This window comes from Hyperolius riggenbachi, chromosome 9 (assembly GCF_040937935.1).
Source record: "Hyperolius riggenbachi isolate aHypRig1 chromosome 9, aHypRig1.pri, whole genome shotgun sequence".
Lineage (NCBI taxonomy): Eukaryota > Metazoa > Chordata > Amphibia > Anura > Hyperoliidae > Hyperolius > Hyperolius riggenbachi.
In genome coordinates this window covers 43641943-43660642 of record NC_090654.1, presented here as the reverse complement: position 1 = coordinate 43660642, position 18700 = coordinate 43641943, and the positions used below count along the sequence as shown (strand labels likewise).

The window sequence follows — 18700 nt, the reverse complement described above, 5'->3', positions numbered from 1 at the left end:
AACCTCTCCCTTCTCTAATTACTGCAGCCACACGAGTGAGTGGAAAGCCTGACGCTGCCTGCCTTTTATGGGGGGGGGGGGGGGGGGGACTCCAGGACGGAGTGTAGCCTGATTGGCTACCCTGTGTCTGCTGACTGTGATGTAGAGGGTCAACGAGAACCACCGCAGTTCGCGCAAGTATGTTTGCGTGCAAACCGTTCGTGCCATCTCTAATTGTGTAGAGAGGAGAGTGCGTTGACTTAAGGTGCCCATAGAGCCTACCGATTAGGTGGCCGATCGACTAACCTTTTCGATAATTATTATCGAATTGGATGAAAATCGGTGCAGGAAAAAAGCATGCCCAATCGACGATTAAACCAAGGTGCGCAAACCTGGAAGAGGAATCCAGTGGGCGGCGCAGAGGTTTTCATGCTAAAATCAGTCGGGAATTGGCCTGTGGTTTATGGCGGCCAACAAATCTCTCTCCAAGCAGATTTGATCAGGGAGAGATCTGTCTATTGGCCGATCGGCCATCAAAATCACTAGATGTATGGCCACCTTTACGTCCAATTTGTGAACTGAGTGCATAACAAAGTCTGGAGTGTGATTCTGCATCGGCTGTAGAGGTGATAGGCTAGATGTTAGTCAACTTGTTACTTCATACGTTGAGAGTTCCTCAGGTCTTGTTCAGTTGCTGAACTTCCGTAAAGGGGCCCATATGCTTACCGATTTTCCCGCTGATATACAGCCGATTCGATCACTGTGATCAAATCAGTGAAATCGTTGCGCAAGCGCTGACCGAACGATCAATTTCCACCCGAAATCGATCGTTCCCGACGATTCCCGTCATTCCGTCCGTGCGGAAGATTTCCCTCAATTGCTGGTGGGTCGGGAGTGCGTCGATTGCCCAACGACTGACACTAGCAGCAATACATTACCTGATCCAGCCGACGCAAGTCCCCTGGTCTCCGCTGTCTCTTCTCCACTGGGTTCTGGCTGGCTACTTCCTGTCCCGGCAGGAAGTTTAAACAGTAGAGCACCCTCTACTGTTTACATTTCCCCGGACAGGAAGTGAAGCCAGTCGGTCCGAAACCCAGAGCCCAGAGCGGAGAAGAAGACAGCGGAGACCAGGGGACCTGCGTCGGCCGGATCAGGTAATGTATAGCTGGCGGGGGGGGGGGGGGATGGGTCTCAGCTCCACAGAATGTGATCGGTTTCATGCTGAAAGCGATTCACAATCTGTTTGCAGTAAAGGCAGCCAATACGATTCCTCTCTGATCAGATTCGATCAGAGAGGGATCTATCTGTTGGTCGATCTGGTGGCAAATCGACCAGTGTATGGCCATCTTTATACCATTTTCTGCTGCTTCTTGTAGTAACGTCTCTGCAGCACAAGGCCTATCACTGCCAGGACTCCGATTATACAGATGATGAACAACAAGAGTGGGGATGACTGTCCTCCTGAGTTATGCCAGTCTCCTACAGTAAGGGGAAACAGCATGAATTTATCTAACATAATACATTAATTAATTGTACTGTTAGAAATCATTTTTGTTGAGTGAGAGATGCATAGAAATCTATTCTAGTGTACGATATCATAAAAAGTGCAGTTAGCTTTTTTCACGAATGTGATTATACTGGCGGTAAGATTGCATACTAGGTTGCTTTAAAGCTCTGCTTCCAATGCCATCTTCTACAGTTGAAGTTCTCCTGCGATCCAGTGGGGTAGCCCATGGTTTTATTTTATATTTAAACATTTACCAAGTAGATCGATTGACCAATGTGGTAGGTGCGCTCCTCTTAACACCTTTATCCCAACTGCCTCAAGCCTATAATGAGAACCCAATTAGGGGCCTAAGTTTAACATACAAAACTGACAAGTGGATCGCCACGCAAATGGGTGGGTATATACACCCTAAACAACAGGGAACAGTATTTAAGTATGGCGCTCTACACCTGTCAGTGCACAATATCCGCTCACACCATGAAAAGCAATTGAAGGCCCACTCTGCACAACAGTCCATGCACCACTGTCCTGAGCAGTGACTGAACTTGAAGTTGCCGCAATCCTCTATTCCGTTTCAATATTGGCATACAGTTGTAACATTGGTAGGTATCACTCTCACCAGATGGGTAGGCTGATTAATTAAAGTCAGCATATATAGCGTTGTGCAATAGTTGTGGCCCCTCGTATTCAGCCTCTTCCTCCTAATAATAGCTCAGAGACAAGAAACAGTAGATAGCGTAATACTGTATAGAGACCAGGTATGATCAGTCCTCCACCAAAAAGTGATAGCACCAATCCGTGCCAGAGAACACTAATGTATGCAGCAGGTGAGCTGCTAGCTGGATGGAAGCTTGGTGAACACCAGGACTGCTGCTGTTTGTGTTTTGCCTAAAGACCTGTTTTCCCAAAGTTGGATTGTTTAGAAACAGTGGACTTTTCATGGACTGTGGACTCTTCCAACAGGCTGAATTTATAAAGGGAGAAGCCTGCTAATTATGAATAGGAAGTTTGGTGGAAAACTTGATTGCTGAACTGTCATGGTCAGCCATGGCATTTGGTGAGCCTTGAATCTTACTGTTGTTGGATACACAGATTGGTGGTGCTATCTATGTTCTCTGGCACGGATTGGTGCTATCACTTTTTGGTGGAGGACTGATCATACCTGGTCTCTATACAGTATTACGCTATCTACTGTTTCTTGTCTCTGAGCTATTATTAGGAGGAAGAGGCTGAATACGAGGGGCCACAACTATTGCACAACGCTATATATGCTGACTTTAATTAATCAGCCTACCCATCTGGTGAGAGTGATACCTACTAATGTTACAACTGTATGCCAATATTGAAACGGAATAGAGGATTGCGGCAACTTCAAGTTCAGCCACTGCTCAGGACAGTGGTGCATGGACTTTTGTGCAGAGTGGGACTTTAGTTGCTTTTCATGATGTGAGCGGATATTGTGCACTGACAGGTGTAGAGCGCCATACTTAAATACTGTTCCAAGTAGATCGATTGTTTTGTTGTCTCTGCTCAGTGGCAGCCTGTTAAAGAGAGTCTGAAGCGAGAATAAATCTCGCTTCAGACCTCATAGCTAGCAGGGGCATGCGTGCCCCTGCTAAAACGCCGCTATAGCGCGGCTTAACGGGGGTCCCTGTCCCCCCAAACCCCCTCCGTGCAGCGGGGGAGCGCTTCCTGGTTGGGTCAGGGCTAACCGCCGCAGCCCTGCCCCATGCGCGTCTGTCAGACGCGTATCTCCGCCTCTCCCCCGCCCCTCTCAGTCTTCCTTCACTGAGAGGGGCGGGGGAGAGGTGGCGATGCTCGTCTGATAGACGCGCTGGGAGGCAGGGCTGCAGCCGTTAGCCCTGCCTCCAGGAAGAGACAGCCAGCGACCATTTTACGACCAAGTATTGCGGGGGGTGGGTTGGGGGTGAAGGGACCCCCGTTAAGCCGCGGGATAGCGGCGTTTTAGCAGGGGCACACGTGCCCCTGCTATATATGAGAGCTGAAGCGAGATTTAGTCTCGCTTCAGTGTCTCTTTAAGTGTTTCTAAATGAAAATACAGTTATATTCTTCCAGGAAAACTTTTATGGCTACAATTTACTTATCAGTGATGTTTACTATATTCCCAACAAGGTACCGGCAACACAGAAGCTGTCCCTTCCATGCCTAGAAATTAACTCTTTCAGGCAAACAAGTAAACGAGCCTGGTGGTTAATATGTTTTGTACTGTACATACACGTTTATCTCATCAAGTCACATATCGCCTCAGATACACTTTAATTTAAAATACTTACCAACACAAACATGTACTCTTAAAGAAGGAGTCCGCACACAGACTTTAAGGAACAACCAGTGTGACCACTTAGGGTCCCCTTTGTCAAGGCAGATAGCAGAAAGACAAGTATTTGCCTTTCTGCTATCTGCCTTGACAAAGGGGACCCTAAGTGGCCCTGAAACGATCGTCGGCCTTGCAGGTCAGACATTTATTGCACATGTACAGTATGTGATGGGAAAATAAACTTCACACTGGTTGTTCCTTAAAGTCTGTGTGCGGACTCCATCAAGAGTACACGGTTGAACAGCCCAGGACCAGCACATTCACGCATATGTGAGTGCGGTTCTTTCTAACTTACCAACACAAACAGACTGGCAGCGGCTAGAGTTCTAAGTTAACGTATTAAAGCCAATTTTCAAGCAAAATCCAGTGCTGTGCGTACAAAGGAAAGACTCTTACATTCCACAAACAGAGACATTCTAGAGAGCAAAGGCATAATTGGGATGCATGCCCCCTCTGTTCCCAAAAAAACCTAGTGGGGTCTCACAGAAGAAGATGCCTTGCTAATACACCTGTATTAAATTCTTGCTGAGAAATACAGCATAATATTTTGCAGACATGTAATGGACAGAGATTCTGTTGACTTACTGCGAATGAGAGGGCCTTGAGACAATCTGACCAGGTCTTGCAGTTCGGAGCTGTGGATTTCACACGTTTGTCTTGGGGAGAGGAGCAGTTGGGAGAGCTTCTACTGTGGCAGATAATGACACTACAGGACAGGTACACTTCCGGGAGATCATCAAACTTAAACACGTGAAAACTGAACCTCTGCAGTCTCCTGTCTGATGTTGGGTAGGTCTGTAAGGTGGAGTCCAGGAGACACCTGTGGACAAATTACAAAACACGAGTACTTTCTATGGTTTTCTATGGAATTTTAGAAATATTTCTGTAGAGTATTACTCCTTAAAACACAATGGGCTTGATTCACAAAGCGGTGCTAACTGTTAGCACGCCTGTGAAAACCCCCTTAGCACGTCTAAACAAGCTTTTCGCGCATAAAACTTTACGCGCGCAAAACTTTATGCGCGTAAAACTTTACGCGCGTACTGCACAGAGCGCAGGGCGCTCCACGCGAAGTGCCCATTAAAGCCTATGGGACTTAGCGCGCGTAAAACTTTGCGCGCGTAAAACTTTGCGCGCGCAAAGTTAGTGCGCGATCTGATTGAGAAATCTGGTGCTAACCTACTTAGCACCCTGGTTAGCGCGTCTAAAGACTTTAGACATGCTAAGTAGTTTAGCACCGCTTTGTGAATCAAGCCCAATGTCTCAGGCCAGAAACCCACTAGGAGAAATATCTAAGGGCTAGTGATTTGAAAAAGCTCTTGCTAATGCAATGCTATGGGGGATTTTTATAAAATCACAGCGCTAAAGTGGGATTACACCCATAGCATTACATTAGCAAGCGTTTTCAAATCATAAAGCTTTCAGAAAATCGCTCCTAGTGGTTTTCTGGCCTCACATGACCTGGTCTTTGGGAAGGGGGGGGGGGGGGGGGGGCGGGGGTAAAGCCTGTGGTTCTGAAGTGGTTAAAGAGACTCTGAAGTCTCCTAAAAATCATGTTTTTATATTAAAAATCTCTTTAACATGATAGACCTAAATAAAACGCATCATCCCCGCGGCTGATTTCTAAATAAATCCCCCTGGGGCACATTGCGGGGAGCACGCGTCTATTAGCGCGTCTATCAGCGCGGATAGCCGCCTCTCCCCGCCCCTCTGTCTTCTTTCACTGAGAGGGGCGGGGGAGAGGCGGAGATACGCGTGGATTGACGCGCATGGAGGCAGAGCTGCAGCTGAAAGGAGGGATTTAGTTAGAGTTCAGCCGCGGAGATGCAGCATTTTAGTTAGGGCAAACATGTTAAAGAGATTTTTTATATGAAACCATGATTTTTATGAGACTTCAGAGTTACTTTAAAGCACACCTATATTGTTTTAACATGTGCATTATACAACATGTTATGTGCTCATTTTAATGCAAGTGTTATAATATATATACAAGCAATTTCATTATTATTATATTAGAATGCCTGTAGTTGTGAATGGACACATTTACATTTATGAGTAGTGAGTTTACTGTTCGCATCAAAATCCAGAACACATATTGGAAAAAACCCTTAATCAGAGCTTATATCATTTCAGAACCAGATGATTTGCCACTTTTATCTTGGACTGCATTGTAGTAGTTCTGACTTGAGTATTTAGGCATTTTTACTACACTTAGGCTTCAATTCACCAAAAGCTGTTCGATAACAAAATCCAAGTAGGGATGGCTCGAACCTCCGATTTTCGGTTCGCGAACCTCCGCAAAAAGTTCGGTTTGCGCGAACTTTTCGAACCGCAATAGACTTCAATGGGGAGGTGAACTTTGAAAACTAGAAACCTTTATGCTGGCCACAAAAGTGATGGAAAAGATGTTTCGAGGGGTCTAACATCTGAGTTTTTGCATGGAGGAGGAGTGGGTTACACGCCAAAAGTCCCCGGGAAAAATCTGGATTCGACGCACAGCAGCGTCTTAAGGGCAGAATCACAATGCATGCTAAATTGGACGCCTAAAGTGCTTTAAAACATCTTGCATGTGTATACATCAGTCAGGTAGTGTAATTAGTGCACTCTTTCACACTGACAGACCAAACTCACTGTGTAACGCACCGCACACAGCTGTTTGTGTAGTGACGGCCGTGCTGGACTGGTGAACACCATGACGAGAGTGCAGGTGATGGCGGCTTTCCAGCCCATATGGTCGCTGGGCTGAGGTAGCTCAATGACAGAACAACAGTGATTGTCCAGCTGATCGAATTTGGCTGATCGAATTTGTTCTGTCCACAATGAAGCAACATCCTTATTATACTGGGTGTGCACCCCCTCCGAGAGACACTCATATAGCCTCGGTCATTGCTTCATTGTGATATGCAAGCCCCTTCACCGTGGCAAGGTAATGATCATGAAGGGGAATTGACACATGCACATGCCTTTTGTTTTGTTGTTGCAACCGCAGTGCAGCCAGAAAAATTAGGCAGGCATGTACATGCACCAGAAAAATTAGTATAGCGGCCACTGCTAGCAGCCTTAGAGCCACATCTATCAAATTGTATTTTCATAAGTACCACCTTCCCAAGAGGACATTTCCCACTAATTCAGATTTTTCACTGCAACAAGCCTGCAACCAGTGGAATCACACCTGGAACAAGCATGCAACCAGTGAAGTTATACCTGGAACAAGCATGCAACCAGTGACATTACACATGGAACAAGCATGTTGCCAGTGGAGTCACACCTAGAACAAGCTGCTTCCAACATTTCGGGATATGGGAAGAGGTGACTTGTTCCCATGTGTAGTATTTGGCAATAAAATTACAATCCTACCTGAGGAGGTTCTCTGGTCCAATGAATATCCATATGATATGATAAAGTGTTTTCAACACCATAAATGTAGTTGATTAATATGGAGTACTTGTGGTATATCTCATGTCTTCCTTCACTTTTACCCAATGAGACCTCCCAAGCTTGAAATCCATCCCATTCATTTACTGAGTAACTGTATGAACTGAGTGGCTTCTGGTCCAGGTAGAATCCAGATTCTGAGTATGTCTGGGACACGATCATGAGAAAGTTGTGGGAGATAGTTTTTTGTAAAAAAACTGGTAATGGCTTCTCCCTAGTAACGAGGCAGAACGGTTGTCAAAAATGCATCATAAGCTAATACGAAGCTCCTTGATTTAGACTCATGGAAGATGTAGGAAATCATGATGGGCTTGGAGGACTTCAATGTCATCGCATTGTTTAATATGGTCTGACAATGGGAGCCTCTCTGTAGTTCCTGCTTGCTTGTCCTCCCCTGATTTTTTATATCTACTACCGTACCAGGATATGCAGCTATAATATCGATGATATCTTCAGTATGATTGAACAGTGGGAAGATAGTAAAAAACGTTTCCCAGTTCCACACAGGTTGGAGCTGTTCAAAGATAGGTTCACAACTCCTTCATTTACCATGGTAGCAGCTATGGCCACTGAAAACAGCCACAGGAGATGTAGAGGTGGCCTTAGTGCCTGTCAGGTCTCCAGAGCTATAAAACTGGACAACTTGCTGGTATCTAAGCATAACCGAGATATTTTTTCCATCAGAGTAGATCATCCCGTCGTAGTAGATAGATCCTGAAACTGTTACAATGACTTCAATGTTCTCTTGATGACCATTGGCCACTGCAAATTGCTTGTTTGACCCTGGTGTACTTGGAGTTGATATGAAGTATTCTGTCCCCAGGTCTTCTTCCGGTAGAAGGGCTGTAGCATCACCATTGCCAGAAATATGGTGATACACGAAGACGGACACGTCCACATCTGATGTCACCAGCACAGCCTTGGAAGTCACAATTCTTTCAGATACCACAAATCGGTGGTCCAAATTCACCTCCCCACTGCCGTGTTCAGGAATAAACACCATTTTGGCGAAACTCAGATGGGAAACCGAGACTGTTACCATGGCAGCTTCATCACACGAGACGATATACAGCTGGAACTGCTGATAGGATCCATACTGGTTTTAAATAGGCACTGCTACAAACTTTCTTTGACCATTTTCTAAAAAAACAAAACAAAAAAAAAAGTGACTTTAGTCCACTACATTCCCACTTTTTATTTCATATGTTTTACAAACTACAACTTTTTGGGGTTTACACATAAAACAAAGAATAACAAGGTAATGCTTAAACGCCACTTAGTCACTATATTGGCTTTGGCTTATTGAAAAGCTACGCTCTTATTTAATAAAATACGAAACACTTTGTGAATAATTTAAAGTGTACCGGAGACGAAAGGAGGGAAAAGTTTTATACATACCTGGGGCATCCTCCAGCCCCCTCCACGCAGATTGCTCCCTCAGCATTGTCCTCCGCCTCCTGGATGGTCTGGTAGAAGCCCGGTTATCTTCGCCAGTTGGGGACAGTCAGGGCAGGCGCAGTCCACCTGTGCATGCACCCCGTCGCGCTCCCATGGCTGGGCAGTAGTACTGCACAGCCGCAGAATGCTTCCGGAGATGCTCGAGGAGCGTGGCGGGGCGGATGCAGTACGCCCAACTGGCCAAAGATAACAGGGCAGCTACCAGACCATCCAGGAGGCGGAAGACGGCGGCGAGGGAGAGATCTGCGTGAAGGGGGCTGAAGGAAGCCACATGTATGTATTAAAAAAAAAAAACTTTTCCCTCCTTTCATCTCAAGTTTACTCCTAGGTGATGTTTTGACACCTTACAAATAGAATGTCTTAACCTCCCTGGCGGCAATCCTGAGTGTAGCTCAATGCAGAGTACAGTTTGCAGTAAGCGTTTTTACTCACCTCCCAGAGGATTCCGACGGCAGGAGCCATTCTCCTTCCTGTCCTCCAAGGCTCTGAATCACTCTGGTGAGATCACCGTCATCGATCTCACTACAGAGTTACAGCGCCACTCGGAGGACGGAGGTAAAATTGCAGCGCTGGAGCCAGGGAGGTGAGTGAGAGCAGGGGCTGCTGCAGAGACTCTGACGGCATGATTTTTCCCCTGATTTTAGGGTCTGAAACGTTTTAAAAAGATCCTAAAATCTGGAAATAATCATACCGCCAGGGAGGTTAAAGTACCAGCAAGCAAGAAAACACTCAACACACAATAATCTTAAAAGTACATTTTTACCTACTTTTTGGTACTTTTTCAATTGTTAAATGCTGAAAAGTTATTACAAAGAAAAAAAAGTTAAAAATTATTTCTTAAGAGTAGGTTCACACATTTTAAAAACGCATACATGGCTCCACTTTTTGGCTCAGATCAAAAATGGAGCCCCGGATACAAATGTTAAAAGTAGCATCAGTCTTCATTCAGTTTCAAAACGGATCCGTGTGCATTCCGGGGGATCCGTTTTGAAAAACTGAACGCAGGGTCCGGACTTGACGGGACTTCATGGACCGCAAATGGATCCGGATACACTAAGGGGTAGTGACAGGCAATGCAATGCTGCCCTCTGAAGTATAAAGGGTGACATTTCAGGAAGTCAAGCGGCGAGAGGTGGAATGCAAGAGAGGAAGGTAAGTGTCCCCGCTCGCTGCTACATTTTAAAGCTTTTTGCGCAATAGTTGGAGGGGAGCGAACCCCCTCCCCGCCGACCACTGCCAACCCTGTCCTGGCTGCTTCCACCTCCAATTCGCCCCCCCCCCCCCACCCCACGGTATACGGTTCAACGGACTGGAAACATATATATGAATACATTTTAAGATTATAAAATGGAGAGAATTTTTTTTTTTACCAGATCGGATCCATTTGAAGCGGATCCGACCTGCACCGGACAAGTGTGGACCTAGCCTTAGGAGAAAACTCAGGAGAATTAATTAATTGAATTATTAACTTTCTCTCCTGAGGACTTGTTGACAGAACTTGGCCGCATTGCGTATGCGCAGATTTTTCGCACCTGTGCAGTAGGACAGAGACAGCCAGGCTCAACTTTTCCGCCAAGCCTGAGCGGTGGCTCCCTGCTATTGCACAGGAGAGAGCTGACCTGCACATTGTGGCCAGACTCAACACATGGCCGGGAACTTTGGGGGTCCTAGCGTTATACCCACAAGTTACTCCACCTTGCGGTTATAATGCTAGGACCCCCAAAGTTGGTGGAGGGGGCTGGGAAAGCCTCTTGAGGATCCAGAGTAAGTACCGTATTTTTCAGAATATAAGACTCTCCGGCATATAAGATGCACCTAGGTTTGGAGGGCAAATAATCAGAAAAAAAAAAAGATATTAAATCTAGATGCGTGTATAGTTCAGGAGCGCCTTATGACTTTTTGTCCCCCCCCCCCCCCTACACTGTACTGTACTACCACTACACTGTAGCTGGCCTAAACCTCTGATTTTCGGTTCACGAACTTCTGCGAAAGTTCGGTTCGCACAAACTTTCGCGAACAGACTTCAATGGGGAGGCGAACTTTGAAAACTAGAAACACTTATGCTGGCCACAAAAGTGATGGAAAAGACGTTTCAAGGGGTCTAACACCTGGAGGGGGGCATGGCGGAGTGAGATAAACGCCAAAAGTCCTGGGGAAAAATCTGGATTTGACGCAAAGCAGCGTTTTAAGGGCAGAAATCACATTGAATGCTAAATTGCAGGCCTAAAGTGCTTTAAAACATCTTGCATGTGTATACATTAATCAGGTAGTGTAATTAGATTACTGCTTCACACTGACACACCAAACTCACTGTTACGCACCGCAAACAGCTGTTTGTGTAGTGACGGCCGTGCTGGACTGGTGCGCAACATGGCGAGATTGCTCTTCCTCAGTGATATCAGGTAATGTCTGACTGCCTTATCAACTTTCGATGGTTCTTTCTCTACCATTGTTAAAGCTTACATCTATTTTTCTTAAATTACATTTTCTGCTGGCTGTTCAGTACCTGCAACAAGAATCTGTTATGGAGGGCAAGTTAGCCATTGTGAGTGACCACGGGTAATCAGGGTTCGATTCCGGTCTGGAGTGGGAGCCTGAGAACTGGCTACCACCACCACACATCCAAGTAAGGACCCATTTGCTGTATAAGTAATGTACCTGCCCTGACCGTGCTTTGCAGACCAGGCATCTGTGGTCAGATAGACCCTTGACCCAGCGCTGTGTGCCAGAGATGACACCACTTGCCTTTAACGAGAATATGTTATGGAGGGCAAGTCAGCTATTCATTCAACTGGTTCAATTCCGGTCTGGAGTGGGAGCCTAAGGGCCCGTTCACACTGCACGCGTTTCCAGCCGCGTTTTGGAAACGCGTGCAGGTGGCCAAAACGCACGACATCAGACATTGCATAGAGTGCAATGTCTGATGTTCACACTGCATGCGTTCCGGACCTGTGCGGTCCAGGAACGCATGCTGCAAGCAGATTTTGCAAAAACGCGTGGCTGTCCCATTCACTTTTCAGTGATGGGATCAGCCACGCAACGCACACAAACGCGGATGGCCATGCGTTCGTACGCGTTGCGGTCCGCACGCGTTCCGCACGCATGGCCATCCGCATTTCTGATCTGAACTGGCCCTAAGCAATGGCTACACATCCAAGGAAGGCAGCAGGCACACTGTGGTAAAAGGAACAGGAACGGCTACCACACATCCAAGGAAGGCAGCAGGCATGGCATGCACGTCTCGAGGTAGTGACCAAAAATAACAATAACATTGTTAAAGCTTACATCTATTTTTTTTAAATTACATTTTCTGCTGGCTGTTCAGTACCTGCAACAAGAATCTGTTATGGAGGGCAAGTTAGCCATTGTGAGTGACCACGGGTAATCAGGGTTCGATTCCGGTCTGGAGTGGGAGCCTGAGAACTGGCTACCACCACCACACATCCAAGTAAGGACCCATTTGCTGTATAAGTAATGTACCTGCCCTGACCGTGCTTTGCAGACCAGGCATCTGTGGTCAGATAGACCCTTGACCCAGCGCTGTGTGCCAGAGATGACACCACTTGCCTTTAACGAGAATATGTTATGGAGGGCAAGTCAGCTATTCATTCAACTGTGTGAAACTTTTGATGGTACTTTCTCAGTAGCATGGTGACCACGGGTAATGGCCGGGGAATCCTGGTTCAATTCCGGTCTGGAGTGGGAGCCTAAGCAATGGCTACACATCCAAGGAAGGCAGCAGGCACGCTGTGGGAAAAGGAACAGGAACGGCTACCACACATCCAAGGAAGGCAGCAGGCATGGCATGCACGTCTCGAGGTAGTGACCAAAAATAACAATACAGGAGGACTTTTGAGGCCCTGCTGTATATGAGATGAATCAACTTTAAATCCTTTAACGAGAATCTGTTAATGAGGGCAAGTCTGCTATCCATTTAAGTGAAAGGTATGCACTGACTGCTAAGTATAATACAATGTGTAGTCAAAGATGCAGTGAAAGGTATGCAGTGACTGCAAACAGCTGTTTGTGTAGTGACCAGAGACCACCATGGCCAGAGTGCAGGCCGTGGCGCTTTTCGATAGTAAGGCCCAATCGAACCCGGCACAGTCATTCGATAGTAATGCCCAATCGAACACGGAACACATAATATGGCCGCAAACTGTCAGCAGCTGCTGCTCATTACGCCTTGCAGTCACCTTCCGCTGTCAGTCCCACAATTATAATGTAGCTCAGAACAATATAAATTTCATTCATCTTCGGTCTGTGGATCCACACACACTGCACATTCCTCTTCACACACAGGCCCAACAGGGAGATGGAACATGACAGCTATCCTCTGATACTTCTTAAAGGACCATTATTGCAAAACAATTTGAAAATGTAAAATATATGTAAACACATAAATAAGAATCACGTTTCTCCCAGAGTAAAATTAGCTATAAATTACATTTCTACTATGTTGCTGTCACTTACGGTTAGTAGCAGAAATCTGACAGAACTGACAGAATTTGGACTAGTCCATATCCTCATGGGGGATTCGCAACATGGCCTTTATAAAGACACTCCCTGAAAAGGATTTAATTTGGGAGAAATGTACTTCTTATTTGTATGTGTTGACATAGATTTTACATTTTACGACTTTCGCAATAGTGGTCCTTTTAAAGGACAACTGAAGAGAGAGGTATATGGAGGCTGCCATGCTTATTTCCTTTTAAAGTGAACCTTAAGTCAGATAAAAGAAAATGAGATTTACTCACCTGGGGCTTCCCTCAGCCCCCCCGCAGCTGATCGGTGCCCACGTAGAGTCGCTCCGATCCTCCTGGACCCGCCGGCGGCCACTTCCGGTTTCGCCATCAGCTGCCGACAGGTTGGGAACGCGAGTGATTCTTTGCGTTCCCAGCCACAATAGGGCCCTCTATGCTGCTATTACGGCAAGGAAGGCCGCAATAGCAATACAGGGGGCGCTATTGTGGCTTGGAACGCGAAGAATCACACGCGTTTCCATCCTGTCGGCGGATGACAGCGATACCGGAAGTGGCCGCTGGCGGGTCCAGGAGGATCGGAGCGACTCTACGTGGGCACCGATCAGCTGCAGGAGGCTGAGGGAAGCCCCAGGTGAGTAAAACTCATTTTTTTATCTGACTTAAGTGCCTCTTTAAGCAATACCAGTTGCCTGGCAGCCTTGCTGACCCTTGGCCTCTAATACTTTCATCCATAGACCCTGAACAAGCATGCAGCAGATCAGGTGTTTGACATTATTGTCAGATCTGACCGATTATCTCCATGCTTGTTTCTGGTATTATTCAGACACTTCTGCAGCCAAGCAGACCAGAAGGGCTGCTAGGCAACTTGTATTGTTTAAAAGGAAATAAACATGGCAGCCTCCATAGTCTTCTCACTTCAGTTGTCCTTTAAGGGGTCGTGGAGCTTCACATCACATGACAAAGCATGACAACAGATGTATTCTTCACATTGCTCCAGAAAAAAAGAGAACAGAGGCGCAATTCTATCCCCCATGTGCACACCTCATGCCATCGGAAGTGTGTGGGGTGGGGTGGAAATAGACTCTACAGTGGTTTGCAAAAGTATTCGGCCCCCTTGAAGTTTTCCACATTTTGTCACATTACTGCCACAAACATGAATCAATTTTATTGGAATTCCACGTGAAAGACCAACACAAAGTGGTGTACACGTGAGAAGTGGAACGAAAATCATACAAGGTTCCACGCTTTTTTTTTAAAAATAACTGCAAAGTGGGGTGTGCGTAATTATTCAGCCCCCTGAGTCAATACTTTGTAGAACCACCTTTTGCTGCAATTACAGCTGCCAGTCTTTTAGGCTACTTTCTCACCAAGACGTTGCGTTTTAGGGGACGTTATGGTCGCATAACGTGCCCCTAACGCAACGCATGGTGGTGTTGAAGTTGGACGTCAGATTGAGCTGCGTCATGCAGCTCTCAAAGCAGCCCGGGTTACTGATAAGAAGTCCGGATCTTTTTAAGGATTCGGATCATTCGAATCGGATCATTGAAAAGATCTGGATCTTTGAACCGAATCATTTTACTAGGGCAGCAGACTGGGTGAAATGACTAGCAGGACAGGACTTTCCCTGCACTGTACATTCTGTAAGTTCCTGTTTCTTCCAGACAGACATCCACTGTGAACCAAATCTTTGATTGTGATGATCCGGATGATTCGACTCACAAAAAAGATCCAGATCAAATGAACGATTCGTTCATGATCCAGACAACACTACAGTCCCACCATGAGTCTCTCCACAGTGCAGTGAATATTAATTAGCCATGTGGCTGGCTACGGAGGAGGAGGGGAGACCTCCTCCTCCTCCGGACCTAACATTACTGAGCATGTGCAAACAGTTTAGCGTGGCTTAGCCCAGTATATGGTACAGCATGCTGCACTTTGTTTAAACCTGCTGCGTTACAATGTAACGCAACGTGTGCACTGTGAACAAGCACATTGATTTTACAGTGCTGTGAGTTGGGCTGCGTTACTGGTTGCTGTAACGTGGGACTTTAACGTCTCACTGTGAAACCAGCCTTAGGGTATGTCTCTACCAGCTTTGCACATCTAGAAATTGAAATCCTTGCCCATTCTTCTTTTCAAAACAGCTCCAGCTCAGTCAGATTAGATGGACAGCGTTTGTTAACAGCAGTTTTCAGATCTTGCCACAGATTCTCGATTGGATTTAGATCTGGACTTTGACTGGGCCATTCTAACACTTGGATATGTTTTGTTTTAAACCATTCCATTGTTGCCCTGGCTTTATGTTTAGGGCAGTTGTCCTGCTGGAAGGTGAACCTACGCCCCAGTCTCAAGTCTTTTGCAGGTTTTCTTCCAAGATTGCCCTGTATTTGGCTCCATCCATCTTCCCACTAACTCTGACCAGCTTCCCTCTCCCTGCTGAAGAGAAGCACCTCCAGAGCAAGAAGCTGCCACCACCATATTTGACAGTGGGAATGGTGGGTTCAGAGTGATGTGCAGTGTTAGTTTTCCGCCACACACAGCGTTTTGCATTTTGGCCAAAAAGTTGCATTTTGGTCTCATCTGACCAGAGCACCTTCTTCCACATGTTTGCTGTGTCCCCCACATGGCTTGTGGAAAACTGCAAACGGGACTTCTTATGCTTTTCTGTTAACAATGGCTTTCTTCTTGCCACTCTTCCATAAAGGCCAACTTTGTGCAGTGCATGGCTAATAGTTGTCCTATGGACAGATTCCCCCACCTGAGCTGTAGATCTCTGCAGCTCGTCCAGAGTCAACATGGGCCTCTTGATTGCATTTCTGATCAGTGCTCTCCTTGTTCGGCCTGTGAGCAGGGCCGGCCTTTTCTATGAGCGATCGGAGCCCAGGGCGCCATGCTCTGAAGGTCGCATGCACCCTGTCGCCCCTTGCCACCCTGCTCTCTCTCCCTGCGTCCTCTCCGTGTGCAATTAGAGCAGGACTACAAGAACATGGTCGCCGTTGTCCACAGATGCGGACAATCGGCGGCCATTTTCTCGTAGCCTTGCTCTAACTACAGATGGAGGTGAGGCGGGGAGAGAAGAGTGACGTCGGCGCTGGAGCATGGGAGTCAGGTGAGTCAGTCTCAGCCCGGTCCGGCCCGCTGCCGCAGAAGGGGAGGGGGGGATTGACTGGGGGCATACTACCTATGCTGGGGGCACACTCCCTACGTGGGGGGCACACTCCCTACTCTGGGGGCACACTCCCTACGCGGGGGGGACACTCCCTACGTGGGGGGCACACTATCTACGTTGGGGGCACACTACCTACGCTGGGGGCACACTACCTACGCTGGGGGCACACTACCTATGCTGGGCGCACACTCCCTACGCTGGGGGCACACTACCTACGCTGGGCGCACACTATCTACGCTGGGGGCACACTACCTATGCTGGGGGCACACTACCTATGCTGGGGGCACACTCCCTACACTGGGGGCACACTACCTACGCTGGGGGCACACTACCTATGCTGGGCACACACTACCTACGCTAGGCGCACACTACCTATGCTGGGCGCACACTACCTACGCTGGGCGCATACTACCTACGCTGGGCGCACACTACCTACGCTGGGGGCACACTACTTATGCTGGAGGCACACCACCTACACTAAAGGCACACCACCTACACTGGGGGCATACTACCTACACTGGGGGCAGCTATGTTACTACACTGGGGGCATACTACCTACACTGGGGCATACTACCTACGCTGGGCGCACACTACCTACGCTGGGCGCATACTACCTACGCTGGGCGCACACTACCTACGCTGGGGGCACACTACCTATGCTGGAGGCACACCACCTACACTAAAGGCACACCACCTACACTGGGGGCATACTACCTACACTGGGGGCAGCTATGTTACTACACTGGGGGCATACTACCTACACTGGGGCATACTACCTACGCTGGGCGCACACTACCTACGCTGGGCGCATACTACCTACGCTGGGCGCACACTACCTACGCTGGGGGCACACTACCTATGCTGGAGGCACACCACCTACACTAAAGGCACACCACCTACACTGGGGGCAGCTATGTTACTACACTGGGGGCATACTACCTACACTGGGGCATACTACCTACACTGGGGGCAGCTATGCTACTACACTGGGGGCAGCTATGCTACTACACGGGGGGCATACTACCTACACTGGGGGCAGCTATGCTACTACACTGGGGGCAGCTATGCTACTACACTGGGGGCATACTACCTACACTGGGGCATACTACCTACACTGGGGGCAGCTATGCTACTACACTGGGGGCAGCTATGCTACTACACGGGGGGCATACTACCTACACTGGGGGCAGCTATGCTACTACACTGGGGGCAGCTATGCTACTACACTGGGGGCAGCTATGCTACTACACTGGGGGCAGCTATGCTACCTATATGGGGCAACTATACTACCTACACTGGGTGCAGCTATGCTACCTATATGGGGCAACTATGCTACCTATATGGGGACAACTATGCTACCTATATGGGGACAACTATGCTACTTACACTAGGGGCAACTATACTAGCTACCTTTCCTGTGGCAACTATACTACCTATACTTGGCTACCTACACTGAGGGCACCTACACATGAGATCCTATCTACCTATACTGAGTCTAAGGGCATTTTTTGGGGATCGACGCACCACCAGGGCTGTAGAGTCGGTACAAAAATCCACTGACTCCGACTCCTCTAATTTGCATATATGTATGTAACATGAAATTCGTCTCTTAACTGCCAACACTTAGGAATTTTAAAAAACAACTGAAGTGAGAAGGATATGGAGACTGCCGTATTTATTCTCTTTAGTCATAGACTAAAACTAGTCCTTGGTAAAAGTACTTGTAAAAGGTACAGGCCGGAACAAAGAACATCTATCAGACCCTAGGCAATGTAACTGTGGGTACATGTAAGAGTGATGTGCAGGTACACTGCAGGGGAATGAGGAGATTCTTCCTCTATCACACATTCTTCATGCACAATCTGAACCAGGTTTATGGGTGATAGACAACACCTCTGTGTTCAATGTGCACAACATTCTCAGTGGATTCCCTGCAGCTCTGTGGGGAGTGCATATGTAGAGTATAGTACTACTGTGTAACAAAGTAAACCTGAGACATATGAAATTAAAGTTTTATACATACCTGGGGCTTCCTCCAGCCCCTTTCAGGCTAATCAGTCCCTTGCTGTCCTCCTCCGCCACCTGGATCTTCTGTTATGAGTCCAGGTACTTGAGACAGTCTGGCGTATTGCGCATGCACACACTCCACCGCTGGGGGCGTACTACACCTGTGCAGCACTATTGCGCAGGTGCAGAATGCTCCTGGCTGTGGAAGCGGCATGCGGCCGGACTGCGCTGACTGGCTGAATTACCGGGACTCATAGCAGAAGATCCGGGTGGTGGAGGTGGACAGCGAGGGACTGATTAGCCTGAAGGGGGCTGGAGGAAGC

The 18700-nt window shown here is 47.5% G+C and overlaps 1 long non-coding RNA gene across 1 annotated transcript in view; it reads right to left on the bottom strand.

The window, feature by feature from the left end:
* Positions 1-4415: 4415 nt before the first annotated feature.
* Positions 4416-18700, bottom strand: part of LOC137532279 (uncharacterized) — a 34903-nt gene continuing 20618 nt past the window's right edge. The window contains exons 2-3 of the long non-coding RNA XR_011023898.1: positions 7182-8399; positions 4416-4644 (exon numbers count right to left, since the gene is read on the bottom strand). This is a non-coding gene — a long non-coding RNA (uncharacterized lncRNA). The remainder of the gene's footprint in view (positions 4645-7181; positions 8400-18700) is intronic.